This window comes from Ambystoma mexicanum, chromosome 1p (genome assembly GCF_040938575.1).
Source record: "Ambystoma mexicanum isolate Mex_15411 chromosome 1p, UKY_AmexF1_1, whole genome shotgun sequence".
Lineage (NCBI taxonomy): Eukaryota > Metazoa > Chordata > Amphibia > Caudata > Ambystomatidae > Ambystoma > Ambystoma mexicanum.
This window is the reverse complement of record NC_090921.1, coordinates 679,400,866-679,426,936: the sequence shown is the minus strand read 5'-3', so window position 1 is coordinate 679,426,936 and position 26,071 is coordinate 679,400,866. Positions and strand designations below refer to the sequence as shown.

The 26,071-nt window shown below is 49.6% G+C and overlaps 1 protein-coding gene across 2 annotated transcripts in view; it reads right to left on the bottom strand.

The window, feature by feature from the left end:
• LOC138559271 (uncharacterized) overlaps positions 1-26,071 on the bottom strand; it is a 577,773-nt gene that overhangs the window by 351,283 nt on the left and 200,419 nt on the right. The window lies entirely within an intron of this gene.

Sequence of the window (26,071 nt, the reverse complement as noted above, 5' to 3'; positions counted from 1 at the left end):
GTTCTGCTCTCTGATTAAGCTTGCCTTCTTATATTACCGCTATTTGCTCGGTCTATAACTCTGCTACCAGTCTTCTCTTTCTTTTTACTCCTTGTTCTTCTGTCACTCCCTCTCTTCTCTTGGCTTCCTTTCTACCATTTGACTCCTGTCTCCTTTTTCACTTTCGTTGGTATGTTGTGTTAATGGGATTTATACCACATACCACTGCCACTACCACTGCACTTTATTCGCTCAGGCGGATCTGAAAAAAAGGAATGGGGTTGTTATTGGGAGGAGAGAGACAGCGAACAAGTGCTTTTGCTGTTGTAGTGGAAGTTTCAGTTTGGAAAAACCGATCACTATCCTTTGGCTTGCATCTAGGTGGGGTTTGTAAGTGAAAGTGAAGTGCAGGTGTTTGAATGTGTATGGGGGGCCTGGTGTGCATGTGAGTTGGCTGCATTGACTGTGTTGTTAATGTGTGAGTCATTGGAGAAGGTGTGGAGTTTTTATGTTTGGAGTCAGCGCGGGTGTGGTTTGTTGTGGCTGCTGTGTGAGCAGTGCTCCAGATAGGATTTTGAAGTTGGATTATGTTACTACCTATTTTTAAAGTTTGGAGAAAAAATATTTTTTTAGAAAGTAAAAAAGAAAGTCCTACTCCCAATGGGAATAGTTAATAAGCGAGTAAAAATACATTTTAAATGTAAAACAGAAATGTTTTGTAATAAATATTTCTTTGAGCCTAGTTATTTAGACATATTAAAAAATGTTTACTACTGGTCCAAATAGATCCATTGAGCTGTGTGGATGAAAGTAGGTGAGCATGTGCCTATGTGCCCGTGTCCTAGTTTTTGGGGGGAGTATTTGTAATCGCTATATTTATTTTTGGGAAGTGCTTGCCTATTTCTAGGGAGTGCAAGTGACTGATAAACTCTTTATCTGTGGGTTCCAGAGTTTCAAGTAGATATTTTAAAAGGCTAATCACCATATTTCATTTTTCACTTGAGATGTTTCAAAAGGCTAATCACCAAATTTCATTTTTGAACATTGTTTGGGTTCACGACGAATGCCATTGCTAGACCTCAGTATTCTTTTTGGTCTGTAGATGAAGATTTTGTCTTGCAGAAATTCTGCTCCTTAGCTGTTAATTGCTTTGTGAACAATGCAACGTGTTTTGAGGTAGATCCTTTTGTTGACTGGTAGCCAGTCTAGGGATCTTAGTGCTGGTGTTATGCGTTCTCTCTTGTTGAGTCTTAGGAAGCTGTATTCTGGATCTGTTGCAGTTTTTTGGTGAGGTATTCAAAGGTAGATATGTTGGCATGATGAGAGAGATGATGGCAAGTGTTCTCTATGGGAAGTTGAGAAGGGGTAATATCTACATGGTAGTACACAGGTGGAAGAGGCATTTCTTTACTACTATGTTGATTTGAAGTTCCAGTGTTAGGTCATTGTCTATCCAAAGATTTGTAACTTCTTTGGATGCTTCGGGTCTTGTTCCTATTTCAGTAGGCCATGGTATATGTGGTTGTTCAGAGAGGTTGTTGGGCTTCATCATGATTTCAGGTCTGTCCGGTATGAGTTTGTTGTTGCACATCCATGTGTTGATTTGTGAGAGGGAGGTGACAAGGGTTTGGTCAATGTCCTTACTGGTATTGATTTTATAGATGATTTGAGTATCATCAGCATAGTTGTAGCATGTGAGTTTGTGTCCCTTAATGAGTTTCATGAGTGAGGCCATGTAAATGTTGAAGAGTAGTGGTGAGAGGGATGAGCCTTGTGGAACCCCAAAGATGAATGTTCATGATGTTGAGCTCAAGGGTGGTAGCTAAGTGGTTTCCATTCTTTGTGTCAGGAAGGATTTAATATACTGTAGTCTGCTGTTGTTCATCCCTGCTGCGTGTATCCTTTTTTAAGGAGGGTTGTATGGTTGACTGTGTCAAAGGTCACTGAAAGGATAAACAGTATCAGGGCAGAAGTAATGTTGGAATCTGAGTTCATTTTTAGGTTGCCCCAGATGAAGAATGGAGCTGATTCAATTTCTCACATAGGTCTGAAGCAGACTTGTGCCTGGTCCAGTAAGTGGTTGGTTTCCACGTTTTTCAGGATTTGTGCATATATGTAGGTTTGTAAAAGTTTGGCCAGGTAAGGGATGCTTGATATAGGCAGTTGGTGGGACTGTCTATGTTTCCTGTGGGATCTTTGAGACGGGCATCAGGCCGCACAACAAAGACACGTTTCTTTTTCGTTTACCAAAAAAGACACCGTTAACACCTATGTAGGAAACTACATGGTTGCTAAATGGTGAAGAGGCGGGGAGGCTGCCCAGGCTCGGATTGCGCGCTTGTACCATACAGTACAGCTAGCGTTCGGAGCCTCCTGATATGTCAGCGTCCCCTCCCAGGGTGCTAATGTTGCTTATGTACTTGGGCTTAGTATTGATGAATTTGCACGGTGTTTAAGTGTCTGCAAGGTCTTGCCTCAAACAATCTCTCCTCCTTGGTTACTTTCTATTCCCCTTCCGATCCTCTTCACTCTTAATTGCTGTACCTTCTTTCTGTACCAAAGCCCCCAGGTGCTGCTTCACGCTTTTGCTCATTTTTCATGGACCCACGAATGCCAGTGTTTCCTTGCTAAACACTAGCATTCACTGGCCCTTGACATCCAATCATCCTCTTCTCTTCACGCCTTTTGTACTTGTTTAAAAAACTTGCCTTTCTTTCCGAGTTCTAACCTTTTTTCAGCCTCCCTTGTTCTCCTTGCACTGCCATCATGACCCCTATTTTATGTACCATTGTTTATTAAGTTTTGTAAATCGCTTTTGTGAAAGCACTCAAATATCAATAAAAAATATAATTCTCCTTAAGTTTGCAGCCAACTAAGCCAAATATATTCTTTTTGTTATCATCATGCACTCTAAGTCGGACTCTAACCTTATCCTGGGCCTTGGCTGATATTCCATAGTGTATGGGATCCTTTATGCAAACTCAAACCCCAATTTATAGACTTACTATAACCCCATGTCAAAACAACACGCTATTGCAAACTCTAAGCCTGTCACCCAAATGTATTGCAACCCTTAAATTAGCCTTGCCTAATGGCACGCAGCATGTCAAAAATCTCTTACTGTCTGCAGTCAATGTTAAGTGATAATAGACTTTTGGAGAGTAAGAGATGGTGTGTTGTGTGCATGTGGAGAAATGATGGTGAGAGAGACTTTATGCCTGCCTACTCATGCTGCGTTCTATAGGTGATTGTTGACCAACGTTTCCAACGTTATACTCTTAAGGAGTATATTGAAAAGGCACATTACCCTTGCTGGTAAGGTTCCTTCACGTGCCACCACATTTTGTCAATTCAAAAACTATTGTGCCATCAAGTTCATAGGTGAATTTAAAAGATCTTAAAATCCACCCTCTTCCACTGTATGTTGTACAAAAAGCTAAGTGCACAGTTCCCAAAATATTACACACACAACAAGAAAAAAAGGAAGCAAGTAATACAATACTTGGGACTACAGGCACATCTGTCAACATAACTCACATACAATTTATACAATACACCCTTAAAAAACAAGGCAATCAGTTGGGGGTCAACATTCTTTTACTACTCATACAAAGTTCATATCTTCAAACTTTGGGAACATTAAGTTCTAACGTATTATTAAATACTAAATATAACAAAATAATATCAACATTGTTGGAACCGTAACTCACACTCACAAATGACAAAGTAATATCAGCACATATGTACATCTTAACAATCACACAATACTCTCAGAAAATGCATTAACTACCTCTAATTTGAACAACTCCAAATCCAAGCACATTGGCGTGCAGCCACTAACGGGACATTCCTAATGATTTTGACATGGATGCATCTTGCAAATGGAACATTCATATTGATTTTGACAGGGATATATTTCACAAATTACATTCCAACTGTTAGTTTTGTCAACCTTCTTTTTTAAAGCACAATAGAAAAAAGACTGAAAATTATTGAACTTTCAGAATGAATGATAGGGTTAACCTTTTTTTAACTGCAGGCACAAAAGCAATGCACATTCAAACTGCATTTTTCTATGCAAAATGCACAAAACAGATATGGACTGAGCAAAAGGCCTCACTTCTAACATATAGGGGGTCATTACGAGGTTGGAGGTCATGGAAAAACGATGCCAGTAAAGGATTATCGGCACCAAATACCGCTCCGTGCTATTCCGAACCAAGAACCCGGTATTAGAGGCGCCACTAATAACATTGCGGCATGGGCGCTGGCCTTCAGGCCGGCAACACTGGGATGCCGCTAACAGGAGGACATCACAAGTCAGGCGGACATGCAAATACCTGCATCATGAAGGCGCTAATATGGGATACCGGCATGCCGTCAATACCGGCATCGCAAAGCACCCGTAAACTGCTATGTGTAGCGTTCCCAACTGCCACAGGTGCACACAATCAGCACAGGTGGAGGCAATGGAGTCCGGGCTAGCACAAAAGGAGCACAACCACACACCACACCCCTTCCCACACCAAAATGATTCCACTAGTAGCAATACTGGGGCTGGAGGACATGCTTGCATTTCTACACAAGCAACAACAACAACAACAACAACAACAACAACAACAGGCACCACAGAGGAGACGCAGGAGGAGAAGGAGGGTGAGACAGGCCCAGCATGCCCCACCAGTGCAGCCAGTGGTACCACGCAGGCAGCCCCTAATCCGTCGCATCAGAGCCAGTCCATTCAACCTAACCCCTGAGCAGATCCACACCCTGTACCGTCTGGACCGGGACACCATCACCACCATTATGGACATGATACACAACGGTATTGTCTCGCATGCTGAACAAAGTGCTGGATGTCCTCCTGAAGCACACAAGGGACTACATATCCCTACCACAGACTCCCCAGGAGATTTTTGATACAAAAGTTGGCTTCCATGCACTGGCAGGCATGCCAAATGGAATGGGTGCCCTCGACTGCACCCACATTGAGTTGGTTGTCCTGCATGCCATGGAGGTGGTGTACCGCAATCGCAAGCAATAACACTCAATCAATGTGCAGATGGTATGTGACGCCAGCAAGATCACACATTGTTGTGCCCGATATCCTGGATCAACTCATGACTCAATGGTCCTGCGGAACTCCACGCTACCACGCTACATGGAGCGACATGCAGGACGACGTGTCTGGCTGCTTGTTAAGTTGCATGACAGGCACATGGCAGTGAAATGGGGGGATAGATGCACACACCACCATGGTGTCATTGTTGTTGTGAAAGCACAATGTGCACATCCCAAAACACTGTGCCCCAAAGCATCCCAAACTGAACATGACACCCAAATCCCATAGCAATGAAGTAAGCTGCACACCTATCACAACATGCCAAACTTAAAACCATCCCACATCCCACAACACGTGCACCACCCATCATCGTACCTCACCCTCCGTAACACAATCCAGCAACAGGTTGTGAATATTCACTATGTAAATGTCTGCAACCAATCACCACACACGACAAGCATCCATGGGAGTGCACTGAAAAAAACCACCAAGGGAATCCGCTGCTTGTCACAGGGAGGCCACCACCACAGAAGTGCAGCATGTCACCATGGGAATAATCAGCGCTGAATGGCAAATAATGCAGAGAGTACTGCCAATGCGAAAATCATACAGAACACTACACATCACATATTCAACACAAACACAGTGGTATGCGTGCACAATGCATGAGCATCATCAAGACAGTGTACACCAAGTATCATGTTGAAGATGCAACCCACTGTGATACTTCAGTTATCTGATTCTATAAAGATGAGACCTCAGCCAGCAAGTAGTTTGTTTGGACTGAAAGAGAGCCCAATTATTTTATTAATCAACTCTCATTTCTTTTTAGATAAACCAGGAAAAGGAACAAGTTACTTACCTGTAACTGTTGTTCTCCAGCATGGGTCTGGCATGGATTCACATGCTCATGAATATTCCCCGTCGTCAGGCTGGGAATCCTCGGTAAAGAAAAATCAGTATCAGTTTCGTTTCTGATCTGTCTTTCGTAGTAGTAACCAATAACTGATCTCTGCGTCATACTGACCACAGCCAATGACTGCCATCTCCCTAAACCCCGCCTCTGGAAGCCATCTTCAGATTTGGTAGCACGTGAAGTGGCAGTATGACCAAGTGAAGACCCGCAGAGGGGTAGGCGGGAGGGTTCGCATGTGAATCCATGCCAGACCCATGCTGGAGAACAACAGTTACAGGTAAGTAACTTGTTCCTTCTCCAGCATGGGGTCTGGCATGGATTCACATGCTCATGAATAAAGAATACATAGCAGTACACACATGCACAACCACGGGAGGTGGCAACAGGCTCAACATTAAGCAATACAACAACTCAACATTAAGCATCTCTTACCTTCTCACCAGGCTCACCTTAGGCGAACAGGTTGCGCAGCACTGCTTGGCCGATCCTGGACTCCTCCCTGGAATCCCAGTCGACGCAGTAGAATTTCGTGAAGGTGTGCGTCGACCTCCACGTAGCAGCCCTGCAGATGTCCACCAGGGGCACACCAGATAGGAACGCCATGGCAGCTGCGATCGATCTGGTGCAATGGGCTCTCAGACGGCCGGGCAGCAGTCGGTTTGCCAACCGATGACAGTACATGATACAGCCGAAGAGCCATCTGGAAATGGAAACCTTTCAGAGAGTGTTCCCCTAATTGACAGGTCCAAAGTTCACAAAAAGTTGTGATGTCTTCCGAAAACTCTTTGTGCGGTCCACGTAGAACTTCAGCGCTCTAGCCACATCCAGCAAGTGCAAAGTCCTTTCAGCCGGCGACGAAGGCGACGGGAAGAAAACAGGCAACACCAAGGGTTCGTTGAGGTGGAAGTCCGACGGTACCTTGGGCATGAAGGAGGGGTGCGTCCTGAGCACTACCCTTGTGTCGTGAAAAGTCAAGTACGGGGGCTTGCAGGAAAGGGCCTGGATCTCTCCCACCCGTCGTGCGGAGGTTATGGCCACAAGAAACGCTGTTTTCCACGACAAGAACTTCAACGGAGCTGAGTGCAGAGGCTCGAACGGAGGTCCCATGAGCTTGGTCAGCACCACGTTGAGCTCCCACGCCGGGGCCGGAGCCTTCACCGGCGGGAACGATCTGAACAGTCCCTTCATGAATTCTTTCACCAGACGATGAGACCACAAAGACGTCCGTCCCGTGGTTCTGGTGTATCGGGAGATCGCAGCAAGATGAATCTTGATGGAAGCGTGCGCCAGTCCAGCCTTGGCCAGCGTCAGTAGGTACGGCAGTACTTGAGGAGCCGTAATCCGTAGAGGGTTAATCTTCTGTGCGTGGCACCAGACAGAGAACCTCTTCCATTTGTGTCCGTAGCATTTAAGAGTTGAGGACCCCCTGGCCTTTGCAAGAACCTCTCTGCAGTCGGCCGGCATGTCGTAACCTCCAAACTCTAACGCTGCAGGAGCCAGGCCTGCAAGTTCAGCGACTTCGGGTCGTGATGGAGGTGGCGCCTCCTTCCCTGGAGAGAAGATCCGCGTCCACTGGCAGCTTGATTCACAGGCACGCTGACAAGTCCAGAAGGTCCGGGAACCATATCTGCCTCGGCCACGCAGGTGCGACGAGGATCATCCTGCACCGTGACCTCTTGAGCTTGTTGATGAGTCGGATCAGCAACGGCAATGGAGGGAACGCGTATAGAAACAGGCCCTCCCAGGGGAACGAGAAAGCATCGCCCATGCTCCTCGGCTGGGGAAACCTGCTGGCGAACCTCCGGCACTTGGAGTTCGTCGCCGTCGCAAACAGATCGATCTGGGGTGTGCCCCACCGTCGGAAGAGGCGGTCCACTAGATCCTGTCGTAGTTCCCACTCGTGGCACGAGCGCAGCTCTCTGCTGAGCGAGTCGGCGATGGTGTTTTTTTATTCCTGCCAGATAAAACGGCACCAGAAACATCCCTTGGGCGACGGCCCAATGTCACAGATCCTGCGCCTCCTTGGACAGAGCTGGGGATCTGGTACCGCCCTGCTTCCTGATGTAGAACATGGTGGTGGTGTTGTCGGTGAAGATCCTCACCACCCTGCCCTTGAGGGACGGAAGAAAGGACCTGAGGGCCCAAAACACTGCACGGAGCTCCAGGACGTTGATATGCAGGGACTTCTCTGTCGGAAGCCAAAGGCCTCTCACGTGCAGATTTTCGGTGTGCGCTCCCCACCCTTCCAGGGAGGCATCCGTGGTCATTGTCTTCTGGTGGCCCGGGGTCTGGAAGTCCATGCCCGCCGTCAGATGCGCGCAGGTGCCCCACCACCGGATCGCTCGTCGGAAGCGCTCGTCGGGTGTGATCCTGTCCTCGAAGCTGCCTGTCGTCTGAATCCAGCGAGCGTCCAGGAACTCCTGTAACGGGCGCATCCGAAGCCTGCACAGGCGGATGAGATAAATGCAAGAAGACATCATTCCGAGGAGGGATTTGATGGACCTCACCCTGGCTGCGTCCGCAACCAGCATCTGCTGCACCTTGCCCAAGATGGCCCTCGTCCTTTCCTCCGACGGAGAGGCCAGAAGCGCCACTGTGTCGAGTTTCGCTCCCAGAAACAGTGCGTCTTGCGCGGGCACCAGGTGGGACTTGGCGTAGTTTATGGAGAATCCCAGGTCCGTGAGTAGTTGGACGGTCCTCGCCATGTGCTCCGCGGCGAGCTCCCTTGTCTTTGCTCGGATGAGCCAGTCATCCAGGTAGGGGTAGACGTGGATCCCCTCCAGGCGCAGCTGCACCGCCACCGGTACGAGGCACTTGGTGAACACCCTGGGTGCCGACCTCAATCCGAAGGGAAGGGCTCTGAACTGATAGTGACGCCCTTGGACCACGAATCTGAGAAACTTTCAGTGTCCCTTTAGTATGGGGATATGGAAGTAAGCATCCTCCAAATCCAGCGACGACAGGAAATCGCCCTCCTCCAATTGACCCAGGACGTGCTGGAGGGTGACCATCCGGAACTTCTGTGCCTTGATGAATTTGTTCAGTCGTCGTAGGTCCAGGATGGGACGCCATCCTCCTGTCTTCTTCACGAGGAAGTATCTTGACTAAACTCCGGAGCCCCGTTGCCTCTTTAGGACGAGCTCGATGGCGGCTTTCTTGAGCATCGCCTTTACCTCCAAGAGAAGTTGAGGGACGTGATGTTCCTTCCTGGCCACGGGGGGGACGCGCGGGCACTTCTTTAGAAACTCGAGCGTGTGACCCTGGGCCAGGGCGTCCAGCACCCAACCGTCGGTGGAGATGGACTCCCACAAGCTGACGAAGTTCGCCAGCCGGCCTCCCACCGGGATGCTTTGGTGGGGGCCCGACCCCACGGGCGGTCCAGCTTCGATGAGGCTTTGCCGCCTTTTCCTCCCTGGCGACGACGGCGGGGTCCGCCCGACTTGCCTCGTCCCCTGTAGGCTTCCTGTGACGACGAACGGGCCGCTTGACGGTAGGTGGAATATCCGCTGCCGGAACCTTTGGAGGCACCCTGCTTGCCTCCGGTGCTCCGAAAGGGCGGCCGTCGTTGCTGGAGAACACCAAGAGCCCGGGCTGTCTCCGTGTCCGTCTTGATGGCTTGTAGGGAATCGTCCACTGTTTTCCCAAAAAGGTTGCTCCCGTCGAACGGTATGTCCAAGACTCTGGTCTGCACGTCCTGCCGGAAAGTCCGTTGCCTTGAGCCATCCACGCCGTCTGAGGCACACGCCGTTGCCCAACTGGCGAAATCCAGTGTCAGCGATGTCCGACGCTATCGTAATGGCGTGGTCCGACGCCACTTCTCCTTCCTGCAAGATCTCTAGGGCCTCCGCTCTCTTGTCGTCTGGTAGGAAGTACCACAACTCCCTGTCGTAGCGGGCTACAATAGCCAAGGCGTTGGCAGCCTTAATCGTCGTCGCTGCCGATGAGATGACTCTGCGTCCCATCGTGTCCAATTTCTTTCCCTCGCCGTCCGGCGGGGAGGTTGACGTAGAGGCCGAGGCCCCCCCCGCTTTCTTCCTGGCCGCCGCGGAGACGACTGAGTCCAGGGTCGGCTGTGCCCGAAGGCACAAGGGGGCCGCATCCGGGACCCGGTACTTCTTCTCGTACTGATCCCTTCTCGCAGGCGTTGTGGATGGGTTCTTGAGGAGGGTGAGACCCTCATCCCAGATATCGTCCAGTAGAGGTACAGCGAGGACCGTCTTTCTCTTGGTCTCACGCCGTTGATAAAGGAAACCTTCCTTCTTCTTCTCTTCCGGGCAGAGCTGGAAAAGCTCGGATGCCCTGGCGATCATGGCATGAAACGATCCAATCTCGTCGGGCGGGGAAGCCCGGGAGGAGGTGACGACGGGAGATACTCGTCGTAAACCTCGTCGTCGCTACCCGTCGCGGCCGTCCCCATCCCCGTATCATCCCCACGGGTCGTGGACGGGGAGGAGGGCTGAGCAGGGCGCGATGGTTGAAAAGGAGGTGGAGGATGAATCCTTCTTCTCTTAGGAGGAGGGCTCCCAGAAGGGCCTGGCTCCGGGTCCCCCGTCAGGAGCGGTTCCTCCGTTGGTGGTAACGGCAATCTCGTCCTTATCTCCGAGCATAAGGACAGTATAGCCAACAAAATGGCCGCCGAGTTGTCTTGTGGCACTGGTTGAGGGGATTCCGACGGGCGGTCAGGAGCCCCGTCGGCACCCTCGACGTTATCGTCGTCTCCAACGTCGGGGTCCCTCCCGACGGGCTGGTCGTCTTCCACACCAACGCCGTGGCTTAAGACTTGGATCAGCTCCTCTTCATAGGTTGAGGCCGAATCCATGATGACCTCCTGCCCCCCCTTTTTCTTCTCCGTCGGAGGTTTCACGGGGGTCCTGTCGATGGGCATGAAAGAGGACTCCCTCCGCGGTGGCAGGGAGACTCTGGGCCCCGAGGTCACCACCACTGGTGTAGCCTCCACAGGCTGAGCCAGGGCCGCCGCGACTGTCTCGATAGAGCCTTGGCCGGGTGGATCAAGGCTTTCACCACCTTAGGTGCGCTCACCGCCTTCTCCTTGGGGGGAGGGTCACCACCTCGCTCCCCCTCCGATGGGGCCTTCGAGCTCGACCGGGGTCTCTCCAGGAGCTTCGCCAGGTGCTCGGCCTTCCTCTTACCCGAGCCAGAGCGTTGGCTCGTGGTTGATGGCGCCGGGGAGGATGCACCCTGCCTGGCACCCGTAGAGCCCGACCGTTCGGCGCTCCCGGTGCCAGCGGACTCACGGTGCTTGGCCTTCTGTTGGGCCCCCGTCGCCGGGGCGCCCTCAAAGGTCTTAGAAGACCGCTTGGACGACTTCTTCTTTTTCTCGCCTGACGGGCTCATCCCTTCCAGCCAGTTGGCGAGACGCAGATGGCGGTCCTTCATGGTCCGCTCCGACATATTGCCGCAAAACGCACAGTCCTTCTCCACGTGCATCTTGTCCTCATGCAGGCAGTAGAGGCAAAGGGAGTGTTCATCCTCCTTAAAGACATTCTGAAGCTGGCATCCAGGGCAGACCCTGAACAGCATTCCGGGCGTCGAGCTTCCCTTCTCCTGGGCCATGTCCGAGATGGGCCTGAGAAACTTCTGGAGTCCTCCAAAAGCGTGGCTCGACGAATTCTTCACCCTTGAGGGGTGTAGAAGAATCCGACACGGGTCCCCGTTGATCGGATAAAGAAACGGTGGAGCTTGAGGCTCTTTTGACCGAAAAAAGAGAGAATTTTCCTAAGAAAAAGCGCGAAAACGCACTAAAGCTCGAGAGCAATAGCACAAGGATCCCAACACTTGAACGTGCGGTAAAAATCTGAAGATGGCTGCCAGAGGCGGGGCTTAGGGAGATGGCAGTCATTGGCTGTGGTCAGTATGATGCAGAGATCAGTGATTGGTTACTACTACGAAAGACAGATCAGAAACGAAACTGATACTGATTTTTCTTTACCAAGGATTCCCAGCCTGACGACGGGGAATATTCATGAGCATGTGAATCCATGCCAGACCCCATGCTGGAGAAAGGATACTTCTTCTTCAACCCTTCCAGTCTTCAAAGAGAAGGCCGTGTCATCGAGGAAATGCCCAACAAGTAAGTTTTATTAGGAAGAATATTCATTCAGTTTTTTATCTCTTTCTCTTTTACTGTCTTAAACTTCCTTTTGGTTTTGTGCTCTCCTTAATTCCTCTCTTATCAGTCTTTGGTCTCCCCTCTTTGTTTTCAGCTACCACTAACTTTGTTTTCTTCTCTTCCTGGCTTTATGACTTTAAACAGAGAGATTGTTTACTCCTTTCTGCCGCCTCAGCTCCAGTTCAATTGACAGAATATTCTTTTGTTAATGTCGTGGGATGGTGAACGGCTCTGTGATTACGAATCCTTGCCACTGACTGTCTCTGCGAGATTATGAGGTTCTACGGCGATTGCCTCCTTTGAAGGACCTCTCTCACTCTCTTACAGATCCGCCTCTACATTCACTCTTGAGCGATCGTTTCCCAGACACACACGGCTTCGCCGCTTCGGTCAATGACCCACTTTGTTTTATTTCATTCAGTCTCTCATGCTCCCCTGCGTTAACACAGTTCATAGAATGGCGTTCCTCTTTTCAGACCGCTCAGCGTTACCTGGGAATTTTCGGTTGCGTATCTCGTCCCCTTCTCAATGAAGTCAGCGGACAGTGATTCGGCTCCGCCCCTTGTCTTCCTTCGTCGGCTAACCTACGGAGCTTGCTCTTCTTCCCCGCTTCGGGTGGCCGTTTTCAGTCCCCGTTTCCAGGTTGCTCTGTTCTCCAACTCGACAAACTCCATCGTCATTTCACTCAGGCAAAAGTCATACATATACATAACAGCAGAAATCCACGCAACGGCGCAGGTTTAACCTACCCAAGTTGATCAGCTGTTCTCAATACGCCCAGCTGAAACAGTTGGGCTCGACCTCCTCCTCGTCACCCCCGGTTTCCTAGGATACCAAAATACAGACTTGATTAGAGGAAAGTCCATACAGGTATTACTTCCTGCTTCTATTTCCAGGCTTTAATAGGGCTCCCCCACTGTGCATAAAGATATATAGAGGCAAGAACAACCCAGCACATTGTCACACCCACACCATAAGTCCATGGCACAGAACACATTGAGGGCATGAGAAATGTGTGCATACAACCAGGGACATGTGCATTTGACCATCAATTATCTGCAGGCATGTGTGACAAGTACAGCTGTCCATCATGAATCGACTAACTAATACCTTTAATTTCCTCTCATGCAGTTGATAGTGGCTATCCCTTGAAGCCGTGGCTCCTCACCCCTGTCGGAAACCCGCAGAACAGGCACGAGGAGGACTACAATCGTTCCCATACCCGTACCCGTGTGGTCATCGAGCAGACCTTTGGCCTGTTGAAGGCGCGGGTTTCGCTGCCTTAGCCGGTCAGGTGGGGCACTCCTCTACAGGCATGAGAAGGTGGCCAAGATCATCATGGCATGTGTCATGCTGCACAACATGTGTATCTGACGGAACATGCCCCTGACATTGAACTGCAACCACCTGGTGATGATGAAGAGGATGAAGAAGATGTAGGCGCACATCATCACAGTGCCAATGCACAGGAGGGAGGTGCTGTGTGTCAGTCAGTGATTGCACAATATTTCTAACACACATGGGTGCAGAGGGTGACATGAAAGTGGGACACGGGGCACTGGGTGTGGGAGTACATGTACACTATGCACTGTATATCAATAAATGACACATATGCAATAAGAAATGTTCACTCAAGATTTGTATTTTATTTGTATTTTTTTTATTTTTTTACACAACGGGTGTATTAAACTGTCTAATAGAATAAAATGCTCAAACCCTCCACCTCACATACCGTCTCCTCCCTCCACCTCCCCCCGCAACTCCCCCACACACCCTCTCACCCCTCCCGCTCCCCTCAAAACTCCCCCACACATGGTGTCCGAGCAAATGCTTCATGTGTCCGTGTCTATTGCCTTAATCAGGCTGCCCCATCTGCATCCTTCCACTTCCTGCACCTGGTGGCAGCATGTCAGATCGGCGCAAGGTGCGCGCTGACCTGTGTAGGGGGCTGGTTTGGGTGGAGCTGGATGACGAAGGGGTGGCCGCTTGCTCCAGTCTGGGGGCTGGACGCTCAGCCTCCATGGAATCCGCAATATGGGAGAGGACCTGCCTCAGTGCAGACACCTCCTTGCATATTCTTGTGGTGCTTGCCTCAATGGCCTGCCTCAGGGAAGCAGTGTTGTCGCGCCCCTCCTGCCTTGCCTGGGCACTGTCTGCAACAAACTGCCTCACTAGGGCTGTGAGCTTCTCCTGGCGCTGCACTGCGTGTCCTATCTGCTGCACCCCCGCCTGTACACCAGTGGAGGTGGAGGGTGCATGTGTGACATTCCCAAATCCATGTAGCTCCTCTGTGGAACTCATGCTCCCTTGTACGGCCTCCCCTCCAGACTGCTCCGGTGTGGAGTCTTGGTCAGAGTACACAGGTGTGACCTGGGGGGATGGTGCGGGACTGGGTGTCGCAGGAAGGTCCGAGGAGTCGTCCTCGACAGGAACACACACCTGGACCTGCACATCATCGTCTGTTGTGGGTGCCGTAGCTGCCGCCTCCCCAAAAGAGCTGTTCTCTGCTGAATGTGCCCCATCGCCCACTGTCTCCTGTGCAGAGGTGTTGTGGGGACTGTAGCGATGGGCCTTAGCAGCACCAGTGCTGTGGCATCCTGTGCTGTTTGCGACTTCAGTGCCTGTCGTGGCTTGGCTGGGGCTTTCAATGTGTAAGGCCTGTTGCCTTCTTCCCTGGCCCTCTTACGGGGAGTAGTTGCTTGTGGGGGTGAGTCCCGGGCCTCGCTATCAGGATCTGAGCCTGTGGGGGGACCAAGAGAGGGACGGCATCAGTGATGGTTTGACACGCATCATGCATACATTGGTATTATTGCTCTTCTACACATTAGAGGGGATTAGGCAGTGGAGTTTTGATGATCACGTTGCTTGCTATATGGGTGGAGCATTCAGGCATCCGTCGGGGTCACTATTGTTGGGGCTGGCGTATGCTATGTGACATGCATTTCTGTTGTGGACTGCGTGCAGTGTGACTTATGCCATTTTCATATTTGTGTAGTGTGTGTCAGGTATGGCATTGCCATGCTGCATGCATGTTCATGTGTCTGTGCTGCGGACGGCATCTAGGCAGGGATGTGTCAATGTGTATGTATTGGGCCATGCATTGCCTCTTTGGACGGACAAATTGGTGGACTATCATCATACTTAGCATTACAGTGTTTTCTTAGGACACTCACCTCCATCCGCCCATGAGGTGGCACCACGCTCCATCTCGCCCACACCTTCTATGCCTCTATGCCAATCATGCTGGCGCAGATCTCCTCCCAACGGCTTAGCTTTATGGGTGAGCTAGGACCACCGCCAGTAGCCATGGCCTGGCTCCGGTTTGCAGATGGAATGTTCCTCATTCTCTGGTGCAGGTCGCCCCATCGCTTCCGCACATCCTTCATGGTGCGGGGAGGGGGTTGCCTAAGGCGCTGACTTTCTGGGCAACAAGCTGCCAGATCTCTTTTTTTTTTATCGGTGCCTCCCTCTTGAGGCTGTTTGCAAAAACAACCTCTGCATTGTCTGCCAGTGTCTCTGCCAGCATAGTTAGCTCATCCTCATTGAAGAGCTCTTTGTGCTGCCGGGAAGCGCCTTTTTTTACTGCCTTGGGCATGATGCTGGTGTTGTAGGTCAATATCTGTTGTCAGGAAAGGCTCCAGGTCCTGTGTGGTAAGGATGGAAATGGATTGTGTTTTACAAGATGGCCGCCGTGCTCTTTCCCGTTCTTGTGCGATGACGCTACTTCCGGTTCCGCTTATTTACGGTCACCGCTATTAGCGGTGCCCACTAATGCCGTATCCATTGATGCCGGTCACGTTATTAAGAGGAGGACGCAGGCGGTTGTGCTGTCTGCACTTTCCTTGATATCGCCATGGGGCATTTTTGGACTTTAGCGGCACGCCGGTAATGTCGTTACTGGCATGCCGCTAGGCTCATGCACGCAAACTCGTAATTGCCCTCTATTAGCGGGCTCTTTACTACACGGACACAGTATTTGCTCCATGCCGGTAAGGACGGTTACTTACCTCCAGCCTCGTAATGACCCCCATAGTGTTTATACATTTATTTTCAAAGCAAATGCTCTCCCTGTTCTGCATTAAGAAGCGTGTAGTCATTTAATCAGCACTATTAAAGATGAATAAACAATTTAAACCCAGGCAATGTTCTTACGACTGGATGTTCCTCCTGCTTATTCCTCATCTTTGATATCTTCCATCCAGCGTCAGCTGCTACGTAAACTTTTTTCCTCAGCAGAGGGTGCTGGTAATCGTCAACTCGTGCCCCTCGAAGGCCTACATCCACTTGGGCATGACATCAACGACTGCATATGTAGCACGCAATGCGCCCGTTACTTCAGTTCTAGGTTTTCCTCTCTCAAAAGCACAGACATTCGCGAAGCCATGGAATGCCCAGACGTTGCAGGAGAGGAAGGTGTAATATATGGAAATTCTCCTGAGTGGCAAGATGGGAGGGGCGATGAGGAATACATGGGAGGAACATCCAGTCGAAAGAACATTACCAGGGAGTCATTTGTTTTTTGAATGGATTGTATCCTTCCACGTATTCCTAAACTTTGATAGACCTCGAAAGCAGTATGTTACTGAAGGTGGGAACAGAAAATATTTCTTTCATTAATGCTGTGTAAAGCAAATTTCCTAAAACTCGCCTCCTGACCCGATGCAGAGTCCAAGCAAAAATGTTTTTCAAAAGTATGAAGAGAGGACCAGGGTGTAGCACTACAGATGTCCTGCATTGGAACCCCTTTCTATGAAGCTGATAAGTAGCCACACCCCTAGTTGAGTAAGCCCGTAATCCAACCGGGACATCTTTAAGTGCTAGGTTGTAGGAGAATCCTGCGGAACAAGTTCTGCTTGGTTACAGCTAAACCTAGCTTGTGACCAGCATACCCCACAAACAGCTGGTCATCTTGCCTAAGTATTGCCATTCTAGTGATGTAAACGCTCAAGTCCCTATTAGGAACAAGATGGTGAAGTGTCTCCTCCTCCTTGGAGGGATGTGGTGGCAGGTAAAAGGTAGGAAGCACAATCTTTTGTGCTAGATGAAATTCTGAAAATACCTTCGGAAGAAAGGAAAAGCGGACCCTCAACACAACCTACTCCTTGTAAAAGGTGATAAATGGAGGCTTACAATATACAGCCTGTAATTTACTAACTCTACGAGCCGAGGTAATGGCTGTTAAGAACAAGGTTTTGAGGGTCACCATCCTTAAAGGACAAGAAATGAAGGGGCTCAAACGGAGTGCCCATGAGGAATTTTAACACCAGGTTGAGATCCCAGATCAGAAGAATTAACAGGCGGGAAAACATTAGTTAGTATCTTCAGATATTGAACCCCAATAGGCATTTTAAAGAACGATCCCTGGTCTGGCGAACGCTTGAAAACAGACAGTGCTGACAGATAGCCTTTTGCAGTTGCAACCTGCAGCCCCTGATGGGCCAAATGAAGTAAAGACGACAGCACCAATGGTGTGTCACAGGAGAAAGGGTCTACATTCTTAGTTCTGCACCAACTGCAAAATGTGTTTCAACAGCAGTGGCACAGAGACTTTGTTGTTGGTCTTCGACGAAAGCTACACCTCTCGAAAGGTCCCAATCTTTGAATCTTAACCTCTCAGAAACCAGACATGAAGGTTCAGGGTTGTGATTTCTGGGTGAAGAATGCAACCCTCCCTCTTGCGAGAGTAGGTCCTCTCATTGGGAAAGACAAATTGGAGGGCAGATGGACATGTCCAGAAGATTCAGGTTCCACGTCCTGCTGGCCCAATCTGGAGCAATGAAGACCATGGTTTTCCCAAACTTCCTCAACCTCCTGATGACGTGAGGAATGACAGGGACTTGAGGAAATGCAGATAGAAGTGGAAAGTCCCAGTCCATTCCAAACGTGTCTCCCAGAACTCCTCTGTGAGGAAATTCCCTGAAGCAGAACAGGTCACACTTCCCGTTGACACTGGACGTAAACAGATCCACTTGAGGGGTTCCACAAAGGGCAAAGATCTATTGAAGGACTTCGTGAACTATCTCTCACTCGTGAGAGACTGAGCTCTGGCTGCTCAGAGAGTCTGCCGCTGTGCTCGCTCTATGAAGTGAACGGCTGCGAGAGAGATTCCTTCTTTTAGTGGCCAACATCATATCTGCATTGCCTCTCTGCACAGTGGTAGTGACCCACACCTCCTCTAGAGTTGAGGTAATGCGAGAACACAGTGTTGTCAGTCATTATCTTTGCCCGTACAGAGGGCACGAAAGGCCATCAGCGCCACTCTGATTGCCCTCCGCTCCAAAAGGTTGATGTGTAGTTTGGACTGCAGCTGCTGAAATCTCTGGCCATGGTTGCCAAAAGAGTTTGCCCTTCAATACGTTCTCCCTGAAGGCACACCACAGGAGATCCTCTGCGACCTTGCTCGGGACCTGAAGTAGAACTGTCATTCTGCCGGAGAACTGTGACCACTGCGATCTAAGGGCCCATTGAAGAGACCTCATTCTCAGACAGTCCTCTGGCACCAGCATAATGCAGAATGCCATGAGAACGAGCAACCATAGAAAACTGAAGGCCGGCAGACGTAGTGCATTCTGAAACTTCACAACCATCTGCTGAATGTGCTGAGCCCTCAACTAGGGTGGTGAAGCTTTCCCTGAGGAAGCATCCAGGATCGCTTCAATGAATTGAAACTTTTGAGAAGTTACCAATTGAGACGTCTTGAAATTGAGGGAGAAGCCCATCTTGTGTAGAGAGTGGCAGGTGATGCTGATCAGCCAATCGTCCAGGTAGGTGCAGGTGTGAATCCCTCCCCTCCTAAAAACGTCCTGCTTCTACCGCCATTAACTTGGTGAAAACCCTCGGGGGGAGGAGAGTACGAATGGCAGAACCTGACACTGAAAATGAGAACTGCAGATGGCGAACCTCAGGTACTTCCTGTGCTTGTGATGGATAGGCAGATGAAAATAAGCACCCTGAAGGTCCAAAGATAGCATCCAATCCTTGAAGCTAGACGATATGAGAGAGAGTAACCATCTTGAACTTGTTCTTCCTGAGGAACTTGTTCAAGCACCTCAAGCCCAAGATGGGTCTCAATCCTCTGTCCTTCTTGGGGATAAAATAATAAGGGGGATACCAGCCTCTGTTCCTCTCTGCCCCAGGCACTGTCTCTATCACACCTTTCTCCAGCAGAGTGGCAATCTCCTGCAGAAGGAGCAGATCTGGAACCTTGAGGGAGTGGCTCCCTGGTGGGCAATCGGGAGGCATTCTCAAGAAAGTAAGGCAGTAACCTTGGGCAATAGTTTGTAAGGCCCAAGCATCGGACGTAATGCACTGCCCCCACTACGGTCCTTTGGACCAAGGCATCAGAGAGGTTTAGGTGTAGCGGCAGCTGGTGCTAAGGAGGCTGCAGCTGTTTGGGTGGTTTCACCACCTCAACCTCGTCCACCACGAGGAAATCTTTTTTGGCCCCTTTGCGTGGCCTGACCTTCCAAATGATGAATAATATCGGAAGGACCGGCCCCTCCAAGAATGAGGAGCCGGGTGGGTCTGCTGAGGCATCTGAATTGCCTCACCAAGGGACTTTGCCGTCGCCTTTGATTATTGGAGCTTTTCTAAGCTCTCATTAGCTTTGCTGCCAATCAAGTGGGAGCCATTGAAGGGGATGTTTAACAATCTCGCCTGAACATCAGGCGCAAATCCAGATGTACGCAGCCAATTGAACCTGCACCAACCAGTGCTAGCTGTCATTGGCCAGCTGATACTGTCAGCTGAATCATACCCAGTCTGAAAAGACTGGCCGTGGCGCCCTTCCCATCTTTAATGACACTTAAGAAACCATCCCTTTCCTCCCCTTCTGGGATATGGTCGGGTAGGTGGCAGCCCTAGAAGATGAGGTGGCAGCCTGCACTACAAAACTTTCAGGGGACGGATGTTTAAACAGAAAGTCTGAATCCACACAAGAAAGCTTATATACTTCCACGTGAGATTTTTACTAACTGCGTGGTTAGTATCTAGGGCTTACCAGTTGTTCATCAAGGTAGGATGGTATATTTCTTGAGGTCCTTTATCCAAAATATCAGTCAGGTAATTCTGCTCAAACTGCAGCAGGCCTTCCCAACCTAGATATTCTGCCACCCTACTCATCAGTGCCCTATAAGAGGCATCTGCAAGAGCAGAGGGCTCTGGACTGGCAAACTCCACGTCAGGAGGGGTGTCAAGGGCACTTGCATCCCTTAAACACCAGGTGTTGCATCTTAGACCTTACTGAAATGAAGGCCTCAGGTACATTGGGTGTCCCAAATTCCAGGTCAAAAGGAGGGGTGTCCTGTTCAGAAGCCTCATTCTCCCCAAACATTGAGAACATTGACTTTAAAAAGTCTTTTTTTGGCTGAGGCTTGTAAACCTTCGAGGGTTCCATTGATGACATTAGCGGCTTCAACGTTGAAGGACTTGATGCTGAAGTACCCAACCTGAGACTCGTTGAGGTAGCGGAAGGATGAAGTTTAGGCCTCTCCTTTTCCCAAGGTTCTGAGTCTTCGATGGTTTGACACTTTTGTGCCCGGGTTCAAGGGCGTGCAAGCTGAAACCTTTTTAGACACCTTCTCAGCCTTTACAAGGCTTGACAGGGTCAGAGCTCTCCTTCAGCTCTCTCTCTCGTAGGGACGGGAGCAGCCGCCTTCTCAAAAATGTTTAACATTCAGAGGCGAAAATCCTCCCACTCGGCTTCAGAAGCTAACTTATCTGGACAGATAACCTTGTGATTGGGTGAGGAGTCGGGGTACAAATAGCTCGATCTTTGAAGCCCCTTCATGGCCTTATTCCGCAAGGACGAAGAAAAACAGTGGTGCGATCTACTCTTAGAGCGGCTCAAGAACTTCTTAGAACGCTTCCAAGGTGGTGATTCACCCCTCAAGTTCTTCTCATCAAAAGACTTCCTTTTCGGAGGAGTGGCTGTGGGGACTTGGATAGGGGCCTACCCACGGCGAGCTTCCCCTTCCTCTCCTTCAGAGCCTTTCCCGTCATGGATTGACAGGAACAGCAGTCTTCTATCTTGTGCTTGATTCCCAGGCACCAGAGACAAATGCTGTGTGGGTCTGTAATCACTGGTGTAACGGGGGCCCCCACAGCCCCTGCGGTGCATGGGGCCCCGCAGGCACATATCCTGGGAGGGCCTCCACTTGTAGAAAAAAAAAGAAAAATATTTCCCCCCCCCAAAAAAAATTGAAAATTCCTTTTGAATTCACTCTGCATTCATAAAGAAATTATTTCTGTAACAGAAGTAATTTCTTTATGAAGGCAGAGTGACTACAGAAAGAAACATTATTTTTGTTATGGTTCGGTCCTTAACAGAAATAATTTCTTTATGAAGTCAGAGTGACTTCAAAAAGAAACAATGGGCTTCATTACGAGTTTGGCGGTAACCGTGCCGGTGCTACCAGCAGGTTGCCGCCAGACCCGTAATGATTTACCGGTGCCCGACTTCCTGATAACACCGGGGGATTACAACACCGGCGGTCTGGGAAGTCAGGCGTCGGAAAATGCTAAGTCCCCATTTCCATAAAGTCCTATAGGACTCTATAGGAATGGGGACCACAGAAGCACCGGCACTGTTAAAAACAGTGCCGGTGCTTCTTTGAAAACTATGCAGGTGGGTGCCATTCTGCCCTGCAGGTTTGATCTGTCGGGCAGGACGGCAACCGCCCGGAGAGCTGTCATTTGCCGGCCCGGAAACAACGGTGCCAGTAAGCTTACCGGCACCGTTGTTTCCAGTCCGCATAGTTGCAATGAGGCCCAATTTCTTTTTGAAGTGTTAGGGCTCCCCTCAACCCCATGACATGTGTGAGTGTATGTTGAAAGGGTGCACATGTAACTGTACGGGTGGCTGCCTGGGTGTGCTAGTATGGTGAAAGAATACACATTTAAATGTATGGATTGCTGGGTGTGCATGTGTATATATGGTGAATGGAGTGTGTGCTTGCGTTCGGGGGCGCAACAAAACCTACATTTCGGAGGCTAACCCTTCAAATGTTGAGAGAGGCGCTAACTTCATGGGCAATGAGTGTGGGGCAGCCTTATTTGTTTGGGGCATCTAATTTCTTTATGATTTTTACCGAGACTATTCTAGTACAGCTTCAATGTTACAAGCAGTTAACTCTCTCCTTTAAGGTTGAAAACACCCACTTATGGACTGCTGTGAGAAAGAGTGGTCTCCTGTTCCCTCTCTACCCTTCCAATCACTCCCCTGGCATGCAAGTATTAAACCCACAACACGATTTCAATTGCCTAAAAAAAATGTGGCATTTGAATGCAGGTACTAACAGTGCAATGCTTTATGTTAGTAATTGCTGCGTTCTTGTTAACACCGAAACCCAGGTGCCGTTTAACATCTGTGTCCTGTTCTGTCTAGCAACTGCTCTGAAGGTCAGCCAGGTCGAGTCAACATAGCCCAATATTTCAGGGGGTGGGGGGAATGCTGAATCTGAGTTAACTCAATGGTGTTGCACCAATACTTGTGTTTAATGCCTGGATTACTTATTGATAATCTTCATTACTCCTAGCCCTATTCTTCCTCATCCCAGTGTGTATGAGACAGTACTTGTGTATAAGGCACTCTGCCTCATACACAAGTACTGGGATGAGGTAGAGGTACATGGAGGTAATGCCTGACTTAGCTACCTGTAATCTTCATGACACCTAGTCTCACTCTTCCTCATCCCAGTACTTACCTATGAGACAAGGAGCCTCAACCGTAAGCTCTGGGGCAAGGAAGAGGGACATGGAGGTAATTCTGGGCCAAAGAGCTGATTTTGGAGATTGGGGTGGGAGGGAGAGGGGATATGTGGGGGGGGGGCAGGATTGTACGACAAATCATAATGGCTGTCCATGTCCAGGCTAAGCAGGCATGATATGTGGTATTAGTGGCTAGAGAGGCATTTTGGTGCAGGCAGTCTAGTCATTCCTCAGTTTGGTATGACTTTTTTTACTGGGCATTTCTGCTTAAGCAGTCCTGCTAAGTGAATTACCTGGCTAGACTGCCATTTTGGTGCTGCCAGTCTAGCCGTTTCTTACTGCGGCATCGTATATTTTTCTGGGCATCTGTGATCAAAGGATATGATATAAGTCATTTATAACGCGCCTGCACAAAAGTGTTTCTAGGCGCGACAAGACAAGGGAGGGAAGATAGCGGGAGGACAAGACAAACGATCTTACTAGGCCTTGTGTCATTCAGATCGTACAAGTTCGAGAACGAGGAGTGCAAGGGGAAAGAGAGGGGGGAACTGCAAGGGAGAGGGGAACAAAAAACAGAGCAGCAATTCTCTGAGTAAGTGCAGCCAGGGCAGCGTGGCTCTGGGTAGTGCAAGGAGAACAAGTGACTGTAGGGTTACAGTTACAGCCCCTAAGTGCATGGTAGGCCCAGAGGCAGTGCAAGGGTGACTGCTCAAGAAAGAGTCTGGACTCAAAGAGACACTGAGCAAGCAACCAGTCGGTACATCAGACCAGTAGGACAGGTATGCCAGAAGGGGATGGAGAGAGAGAAAGCAGAGGAGAAGAGGAAAGTTTTAAGCTGCTTCCGGAACTCCAGGTGGTCCAGCTCAAGTTTGAGAGGGGCAGGGAGGCTATTCCAGAGGGAGGCACCTTCAGAGGAGAGAGATCTACCCCCCACTCTCTGCCTGGAGAAGCATCTAACCCTTAGCGTGATGTAGGTAGCTGAGCGAAGGGCTCGAGAAGGAAGATATTTTGGAAGAGAGTGTTAGATGTAGTGCGGGCCCTGGGCCCAGAAAGCATTGTGGACAATGCAATGGGTCTTGAACTTAATACGTGCAGCAACTGGGAACCAGTGGAGAGATTTCAGGGCTTGAGAGATACAATCCCTGGGCTTGAGGCCAAGGATAAGTCTTGCAGTCCTGTTCTGGATTAGTTGCAGAGGCTGGATAGTAGAGGAAGGCAGATGAGAAAGAGGCTGTTGCAGTAGTCCAGCCTAGAGAGAACCAGGGCTCTGGAGACAGTGAGTTTTTGGGGGAATGTGAAAAAGGGAAGAGTCCCTTTGAGGAGGAACAGCTGGCAGTGGGACTTCTTGGCGACGTCCGAGATGTGAGGAGAGAAAGAGAGAGTGGAGTCAGATGATGCCAGGGTTGTTTGCCTCACAGGAAGTGAAGGAAGAGGACCCAAGGTGGGCGGCCAGAGTGATAATGGGAAAGCAGGGGCAGGGGTCCAAATGAGAAGGATCTCCATCTTACTGACATTAAGGCAGAGATTGTTGGATGCGCACCAATCCTGAATCATGGATAGACGGGAATGAGCGAGAGAGGAGAGGAGCCTGAAGGAATGCAGAATGTCATCCGCATAACACTGAATGTTAGAGGACAATGTAGAAATCAGATGGGCCAAAGGGGCCACGTAGAGGTTGAAAAACCAGAGTGAGAGGATGGAGCGGAGAGAAAGGGACCAAGTTGGACCTGGGAGGGGCAGTCCAAGAGGAAGGAGTTCAGCCACTCAAGGGCCCAATCTGTGATGCTCAGGTTCACATGGAGTCGATTGAGCAGGATGGCATGGTTGACCATGTTGAAAGCAGAGGAAAGATCAAGGAGGATGAGGACAGAAGGAATGCTGGCATCAAGGTTAGAGAGCAGATCTTCACAGGTGTTCAGGACAGCAATTTCCGTGCCTCTGGCAGCTCTGAAGCCAGTCTGATGGTCATGGAGACAACCAACAGATTCCGTGTGAAGAGTAAGCTGGGAGATGGCCAGCTTTTCCAACAGTTTGCCCAGGAATGGGGTGATGGAGATTGGGCAATAGTTTGCTGGGCAGGCAGGATCGGCAGACGGCTTCTTGAGGAATGGGTGCATAAGGGAGTGCTTAATAGGAGAGGGGAACGTTCCAGTGGCGAAAGAGTGATTACAGAAATCGGTCAAGGCTGGAGCCAGGGTATCAATATGGTTCTTGATGGTTCTGGTGGAGCAGGAGAGCACCTGTTTGGATGACACTTTCATAGATCAGACTTGTCTAGAAACCTTGTCAGGTGTTGTCAGAGATTAAGAGGAGAAAGGAGGAACAGAGGTAGAGATGGCCAAAGGGGGGCCGAGAGAGGAAGAGGGGGAAGAAGAGGAGATGGGGGAAAGGATGTCCTGAGTTTTAGCGGAGAAGTGAGACGACAGAGCCATACAGAGGGCCTGGGAGGGAACAGGAGAGGTAAAGACTGTAACATGATTTACCAGTTCTTTTCAGATTTTAAAGAGTTTGGCCGTGTTGTTAGAGGCCACAGAGACACGGGCTTGAATGTGTGTTCTCTTCTTGATGAGTGTGATTGCTTCGACTGGCATTTTGGTACAGCCAGTCTAGATATGTCTAAATGTGGCCTGGCAAGCTTTACTACATTGTTATTACGTGTCTACACAGATCTACATTGTGCAGCCAGTTGGACATGTTTTCATTGTGGCATGGCATTTTTAATAGCAAAGCATTAATGTTAGTGTGCACTTTTGGTGACTTGCATCTATTGGATTGGTGTTACCCTACAAAACAATTGCAAACACTCTGGCTTTTAGACAATTTTTCTTAGAAAGTATGCTGTACATATTAAAAACACATTTATATCTTTCTCCTAGTGCGGCATATCCCTTCAGCAGCACGTTTGTGCATATTGCGCAAGTGTGATAATCTAGGCCGGCTCAGAGTGTGGCGCGACCCTTGATTTGTTGCTGAGTTGGGGGGCCCCCCTCAGCATGGCTTGCAGGGGGACCCCCGCATTTTGTGTTACGCCACTGTCTGTAATGGACATCTTTGACCCACATGCAGCATATCTCTTAACGCCCATCTTAGGAGTTGACATTTTGAAAAACAACAGTTGCAAAAAGTCAAAGAAAGGATTTGAAGCAAACTGTGCAGTGAAAAAACAGAACTGAAATAACAAGCGCAGTACATGCTATATATACAGCCAGTGATGTCATTTTCGAGAGCGAACAGAGGCCGTCGAGGGACATGAGTCGACGCCAAACGGTGCCCACTG